Below are 8,545 nucleotides of genomic sequence, written 5' to 3' on the forward strand. Positions count from 1 at the left end.
ATTGGTGGGGGTTGTCCTGATGTTACTGTGTCTAGGATGTCATTGCCACTGGTCGCCTCAGATCGACCATTCTGCCTAATAAACAGGAAAATAACATGGGTAACCTCACATGCAAGCATTTACACACACTGCTAAAGAGATCTCGCTTCCTCTGAGAGGTGAGGATGTGAGAATGAGGGAAGAGTGTATTGATTTTACAGAACTGGATGACAGGTTAAATTGGGCATCTGGAGGCTTATATTCCCATCTCCACTCACCAAGTTTCATCCTCCATTTATGACCAAGGATAGGTATAACATCTGATCTTGATGGTTACTGTTTCAAAAAAACAATCTGATCTTTTTTTTAAAGTTAAGCATTTACTTAATCATGTAGCATAGTAATTCCCACTCCTGGGTATTTATCCAAGTGATAGAAAAACAAGTTCACACAAAACCTATAAGCACATATATGTCTTTATTCATATAATAGAAAAACACAAACCCTAAAATGGAAAAAAAAACCATTAATGTCCTTCACCTGGTGATATGGTTTGGTTCTGTGTCCCCACCCAAATCTCATCTCAAATTGTAGTCCCCATGTGTTGAAGGAGGGACCTATAACCTCCACATGTCAAGGGAGGGAAGTGATTGGAGCATGGGGGCGGTTTTCCCCATGCTGTTCTTGGAATAGTGCATAAATTCTCACCAGAGTTGATGGTTTTAAAAGTGTTTGGCAGTTCCTCCTTCATTCACACACACTCACTGACTCCCACCTGCTGCCACATAAGACGAGCTTGCTTCCCCTTCTACCATAACTAAGTTTCCGAAGGCTTCCCCAGCCATCCAGAACTATAAGTCAATTAAACCTCTTTTCTTTATAAATTACCTAGTCTCAGGTATGTCTTTATAGCAGTGTGAAAATAGGCTAATACATCTGGTGAATAAATAATTAAAAAGCATAGCTATAAATGGAATACTACTCAGTAATAAAAAGATGTATAACTCAATACATACAATAATATTGATGAATCTCAAATGCATTATGGGAAGTAAAAGAAGCCAGGCTCCACTTATATGACATTCTGGAAAAAGGAAGACTATACGGTCAGAAAACAGATCAGTGTTTGCCAGGACTTGGGGATGGGGGTGGGGAGTGATTGACTACAATATGGCATGAAGAAATTTTGAAGGGGAGTTATGGAACAGGTCTAGATCTTGATTATAGTGGAGTTATTTATACTCACCAAACTGTACAATAAAAAAGTAAGTTTTTATTGTATGAAAATTATGCCTAAATTAAAAAAACTATTACTAAAATCAGCGTTAGCGGCCAGGCGCGGTGGCTCAAGCCTGTAATCCCAGCACTTTGGGAGGCCGAGACGGGCGGATCACGAGGTCAGGAGATCGAGACCATCCTGGCTAACACGGTGAAACCCCGTCTCTACTAAAAACTACAAAAAACTAGCCGGGCGAGGTGGCGGCGCCTGTAGTCAGCTACCCGGGAGGCTGAGGCAGGAGAATGGCGTGAACCTGGGAGGCGGAGCTTACAGTGAGCTGAGATCCGGCCACAGCACTCCAGCCTGGGTGACAGAGCGAGACTCCGTCTCAAAAAACAAAAAAATAAAAAAAAAAAATCAGCGTTAGCAAAAGATACGCGTTTATACACAAGAGACTTCTCAACCATTGGGTAAACTAATTATTTTTGAAACAAATACCATTGATTTTAATCTTTTTATAGTTTTTATACAGGCAGAGAAATAGTAGTGATTCTGCTCACCTAAAAGAAGATAGACCCAATTCAAAGGTACAGAATTTTCCCCAAATAGTATCATACTTTTTCCTTTCAGATTCCAAAGGATTTGCATGTAAATTCTATCATGTGATCCTTAGAACCACCCTATGAGGGTAAGCAGAAGAGATATGATCAATGATATTCCATTTTATAAATGAGGTGCAGGTCAAATATTTAGTCTATTTCTTGAAGTGATAAGTATAGTCCATTTATTTCAACAAACCTTGATTGAGGGCCCCAATACTTGTTGAGCTTTTGCTGAGCCACCCCTGCTCTAGAGGAGCACGCACTCTTGAAATCTCGAAGGAAACTACTACAACTCTAGATAGATATGGTCTATAGTGATACTGTGACTAAATATTCACTGAAAATTTCCTCTAAAACTATAGACATACATTATTGGAATAATTAGTAACTCAAGTAGCATCTTCATTAACTATGTATCTACTATGTATATATCATCACCATATGAGTATTAATTTGGTGCAAAGAGGCTGCCAACTCTAAAATTATTTGATGTAGGGCAAGTACTTTTTCTAGCCGTAAATTTTCTCATCTGTAAAATGAGAGGATTAGGCATGTGATCATTAAATCCTGGGTTAGGGTAGGAGGCATCAATATGAAATGTTTAGCTTAATATAGATACAGATCAGTAAATATAGAAATACTTAAAAATACATGTGGATTCATGTGTAATACATTACTATACACACATATATTTCCAAGTTCTGTCTTCTGAAGGCCTAGAAGCAATGACAAGCAGAAGCAAGGAGCACACCCAGCATACAGTTCTTGGTTTCTAATACTGTTCTCCAACAAAAGGAACCAGAGCCCTTGAGAGAAATGCCTAATTCTAGGACTGGGGCAGGGGATATACAAGATGAGTCTGAAACATCTTATAGTGCCAGGAAGTAAACAAGTGCTTTAAAAAGACACAAAAAACTGATGGTATATCAAAGTGACATAGGAGCCAACTAAAAGAGCTCCCAATGGCTAAAGCTAGAATAATTCAAAAAATAAGTAATTCAGCATTGGATTATAACCCAAATTATAAAATAAGATCCATGAGTTCATACTGATACAAGTAAATGATTGAAGAAACAAGTAATTGGGAGATAATTCTCATACTGAAAAATTCCAAAAATTTATGTTCTCTACCCTTGAGAAGATGGAACATAATTCTCCACCCCATACGCGTGAGTCGAGCTTAGTAAATTTTTTTCAAAGAGCGCAGTATGGCAAGGAGGAAGAACACTACCTCAAGCAGTTCATCAAGGCTAACATCCCTAGTAATGTCATTAGTGGCATGTAACCTTGATATGATATGATGAGAATAGCATTTGATCTTTGATCTCTGTTTCCTCCCTGAAACTCATTGCCCCATCCTAATCATGAAGAAATATCAGACAATCTCAAATTACGTACAAAGTACTTAACCAGTACTCTTCAGAACTATCAAGGCCACCAAAAACAAGCAAAGTATAAGAAACTGTCATAGTCCAGAAGAGCCTGGTGATGACTAAATGTAATGTAGTATCCTGGACTGGAATCCCAGGATGGAAAAAGAACATTAGGTTAAACTAAATCCAACTTGAGTATGAAACTTCCTTATTTTTTAAGTGCCTAAGTCCTGAATGAACAAAAGACTGAGGAACTGACAAAGATTAGAGGACACTAAGGAGACTTAACAGCTAAATGCAAAATGGGACCCTGAATCTGATCCTGGAACACAAAAACTAAATTAGTAGAAAAGTGGTAAAATAGGAATGCGGTCCATGATTTACTTAATAGTATAATATCAGTGTTCATTTTCTTATTTTGATAATTGTCATAATGTTGTGTGAAATATTCTCTTTAGGGAGCCTGGTAAAGAATATATAAGAACTCTACTATTTTTGTAACTTTTGTGGAAGACTGAAATCATTTCTAAATAAGAAGTCTTAAAATCACTAACGTAATAAAATAATTTTTTTTATTATTATAAAATAGGAATTATACCAGTGAGGAAGTCTGGTGTCATGATCTATAGTCGGAAGATTCTTCAAATGAGCGAATATGCATTTGAAAATAGAAAAGACTCTGAAAAGAGCTTTTTGTTTGTTTGTTTGGGTTTTGTTTTTGTTTTTTTGTTTTGTTTTGTTTGAGATGGAGTCTTGCTCTGTTGCCAGGCTGTAGTGCAGTGGTGCGAACTTGGCTCACTGCAACCTCCACCTCCCGGATTCAAGCAATTCTCCTGCCTCAGCCTCCCAAGTAGCTGGGACCACAGTTGCGTGCCAAAACGCCCAGTCAATCTTTGTACTTTTTAGTAGAGGTGGGGTTTCACCATTCTGGCCAGGATGGTCTCGATCTCTTGACCTCGTGATCCACCTGCCTTGGCCTCCCAAAGTGCTAGGACTATAGGCATGAGCCACCATGTCTGGCCTGAAAAGAGCCTTAAAATAAGTTTATTTAAAATTCTCAGAGAAAGAAAGATGCCAGTTTGAACACACCCCAGCTCCATGCCATTTCTACTCCTACCCAGCCAATTTTCACAAGTCAGAAGCTATTGGTACTAGCAGATAATAGAGTACAATAAAGGCCTAAGGATCAGTGAGAGGCCTGACAGAACAGATTCAGGTCCACCTCTCCTTTTGACTAAATCAGTGGTTCTGAAACTTTTACCATACATCACAATTACCTAGAGGGTCAAATATACAGATTGCGGGTCTTTGTGCCCAGAGTTTCTGATTCTGTAAGTCTGGAGTGGGGCCTGAGGACTTGTATCAAGTGCAAGGCTGATTTTCTGCCTCAAGGACCACATTTTGAGAAACGCGGGCTAGGCAAGAGTCTAGAGACCAGTATTCAAGATCCCCAGTAAAAGGCATTGTGCAGAAAGGAGTTAGCTGACTCTTAGAACCATAATAATACTTCCCGTACCTAAAAAATAAACAATTAAAAGCAACTAGGATGTGGGGGAACAAATCTCTCACACAGAATTCCAAATAATTTATGTAGCTACTGCCCCCTCAGGGAATTAGAGCACAACTGCATGCTTGTGACTGCTTAGCTTGTAAGTTTGGCCCGTGGGTGGGATCTGGGAAGTTGGATTTTGGGAGGTTTCTTACCACCTTAACTGATAAGAATGGCTCACTTTTTCTACACTGTTTGTACAATGTGATTTATGCTGAACACTTGCTTTTCTTCTGGCAGCCTGGAATTCTGGTATGTGCTAAGCAGATGGTGCCTATGTGACTAGCCCCCACTAAAAGCCTCATCACAGAGTGAAGATATGTGAAAGTCTTTTGATTGTTTCCATTTTCCTAGAGAAAAAAAGAAGTAAGATGATTAGCTGACTGTGAGGAAAGGAGACAACATATTTGAGGTTTGAGGAGATAGGAGATATGCAATAATCAACTAGAAGGATGGGATAGAGAATTGTCTAGAAAAATGAAGTGTGATTGGCAGTAGCACTGAAGGCCTACCTATGTTCGGTGGTTATGAATTTAAGATAAGGCAAGTCACCATACTGGTATTTTTCTCTTGTCATGTTTAGCTGTTTTGATGCAGGCATGTAACCAAAGATGAAGTTTTTAGCTAAGCAAGTATGGAGGAGAGCAACAAAGGAATTGAGAGTGTATGGTAGGGTGTGATTATAATGTTGGACCATGCATTTTAAATGAAGTGGGCTGGGAAATGAAGACAGCAGGTTGATGGGAAGCTCAGTGGAGTCAAAGAACTGCTGGAGTTGGAGTACCAGAGTGAATGAACTGAAAAGGCAGGATAGAGTTTTAGAGAGCGGGATGCTTGAAATTGAGACTTTAGTGGTGTTACAGTTATTCATGACAATGTCTTAGATATGTCCATGTGGGTATAGGTAATTGAGATGAGGTAGATTATAAAATCACTAGAGTAGGAAGATCACATAAATAAAGGGCCAGATAGCAGAGAGTGTTAGAGATCTACCTCAACATTTATTCTCTCTTCCTCCTTAATAACAGAACCTTGATTTTTTTCCTGAGCATATTGCCTGTCTGTATAAAGACATGTTTTGTAGCCTCCCCAGTAGCTAGATATGTAACTAAGTTCTTCCAATAAGACTAAGTGAAAATGTTATGTGGAACTTTTGTAAAGTCTCCTTAAAAGAAAAGGGGCGTGCCCTTGTTACATTTCTCTTTCCTTCTGTGTAGAATGTCCATATAATGGCTATAGCTACAGTGGCCATCTTGGACCATGAAGTATAAGGTACATGCTGAAGATAGTGGAGCAGAAAGAGAAGCTGAAGAACTGTTATATCATCTCAGGACTATCTACTTCCAGACTTTTTTAATGTAAGAGGAAAATAAACTTAAATCTTATTTAAGTTATTGTTATTTGGGGTTTTTCTGTTAAATGTAACTGAAGCTAATCCTGACTAAGACATTGGATTGGTGAAAGTATTACCTACCTCAGTGTTAAGGAGTAGTTTTATATTATGGAGAGGCAGAGCGCTTGGTGCTAAAATCTTTACTGAATGAAGGGGAGTCAACAATTCTGCAAATAACTTCAATCAGAAGTTATGGATGCTTCAAAGGAGCTGGGGAATTTGGGAAAGCAAGGCAGAACAGTGAAGGGGTGGCCTGCCCCTCCACACCTGTGGGCGTTTCTCCTTAGGTGGAACGAGAGACTTGAGAAAAGAAATGAGACACAGAGACAAAGTATAGAGAAAGAAAAAGTGGGCCCAGGGGACCGGCCCCGGCACTGGTCTCAGTTCCCTTAGTATTTATTGATAATTTTCTTTACCATCTTAAAGATAAGGGAGTGGCAGGACAATAGGATCATTGTAGGGAGAAAATCAGCAGTAAGACATATGGATAAAGATCTCTGTGACATGAATAAGTTCAAAGGAAAATGCTGTGCCTTGATATGCATATGCAAACATCTCCATAAACCTTTTAGCAGCATTGCTCCAGCAAGTCCCACCTTTTGCCCTAAAGCGGTTTTCTCCTATCTTAGTAAATGGAGCATACAATCAGGTCTCACACCGAGATGTTCCATTGCCCAGGGACAGGCAGGAGACAGATGCTTTTCTCTATCTTAACTGCCAACAACCGCCAAAAGGCCTTCTTTCCTCTTGTACTAGTCCTCCTCAGCACAGACCCTTCACAGGTGTCGGGCTGGGGGATGATCAGGTCCTTCTCTTCCCACGAGGCCCTATTTCACACTATCACATGGGGAGAAACCTTTGACAATACCCAGCTTTCCTAGGCAGAGGTCCCTGCGACCTTTGGCCGTGTACATGTCACTGGGTACTTGAGATTAAGAGAATGGTGATGACCTTTAACCAGCAAGCTGCCTTCAGGCACTTGTTTTACAAAGCACATCCTGCACAGCCCAAAATCCATTAAACCTTCAGTCACCACAGCACATGTCTCTTGCAAGGACAAGGTTGGGGTAGGGTCACAGATTAACAGCATCTCAAATACAGAACAAAATGGAGTCTCTTATGTCTACTTCTTTCTATATAGACACAGTAACAGGCTGATCTATTTCTTTTCCCCACAGAACAGCAGTGAAATTAGGGCAGCATGAGGGTCAAGGATGACATATATGTACCCTACCTTCTTTCTTGTACTAAGATCTTGGCTTTTTATGTCTTGTGTTTGATTGAGGAAATGAATTATAGACAAGGACATAACACTTGTGTTTTAAACCACAACTGAACATTAAAGATAACAAACTGATTTAGATCAGTGACTCAGAATATGTTTTGGAAGAGCATGCTTGTCCTGCAGACATTTCAAAATGTTAATCACCCTTTAATCTCCTTCATCACTTTTTAAAATTATTCACTGTTTGATTTAATCCTTCAAAAGTCATCTACCTCCCATATTGAATGTATTCATTTAATTAATTCTTAACTTACTGAGGTCTTACTATGTTCCAGCCACTACATCAGGCACTAGGAACACACAGATTAAGTAAAAAATGTATTCCATCAAGGAGTTTACTAGTTCAAGGAGGAAACAGGTGAGAGAACCAACTATTCTTATATAGTATGATAAGGCTATTCATAAAATGTAATTGAGAAGTGTCCCATTACTAGGGATGTTAGCCTTGATGAACTGCTTGAGGTAGTGTTCTTCCTCCTTGCCATACTGCGCTCTTTGAAAAAAATCGTTAACACAGACCTTGGAGGAGGGGGTGGGAATTTAGAGAGACAAAAGACACAAGAAATGGAGACAAGACAGTATCCTGATCAAGTCTCGTTTAATGGCGGCGGTGCAATGCCTTATATAGGCTGGCAGGGAAGAGGAAGTGCGGCAGAGCAGGCGGGGAGGAGAATAATGAGAGATGTCACCAGGCGCATGCTCGGTAGACTTAGTCTTTCCAGGGCGCGGGAAGTTATCTACGCGCGCGCGGGAAGTTATCTACGCACGCGTGGGAAAAGTTCGCGCGCGCGGGAAAAGTTCGCGCGCACGGGAAAAGTTGATGATGAAGAACCAGGAAGTGCGCCATCTTGTCTCCACAATGCGGAGCTTAAGCAACAGAGGCCGCGGCAATTTCCGGGCCTCACAGCTCCGGACAGGTCCTCCTTTTTTATATTATTAGTGACTAGAAGATAGTCCCTCGGGAACTGCGCCTGTCTTAGGTTGGAGTGACACATCTCTTCACTGGTACCCGTCATGGGATTAGGCAGTAGCTATGACGGCCCTCCTGTCTTAGGTTAGTGAGAGATGACACTCTCTTACCCGTCATTGGCTGTCCAGTTCAGCGCACAGGGAAGGTGGTTTACGGCAAGCGTAAGTATGGACCA

The sequence above is a fragment of the Rhinopithecus bieti genome, unplaced genomic scaffold (assembly GCF_001698545.2).
Source record: "Rhinopithecus bieti isolate Rb0 unplaced genomic scaffold, ASM169854v2 scaffold_39962, whole genome shotgun sequence".
Classification (NCBI taxonomy): domain Eukaryota; kingdom Metazoa; phylum Chordata; class Mammalia; order Primates; family Cercopithecidae; genus Rhinopithecus; species Rhinopithecus bieti.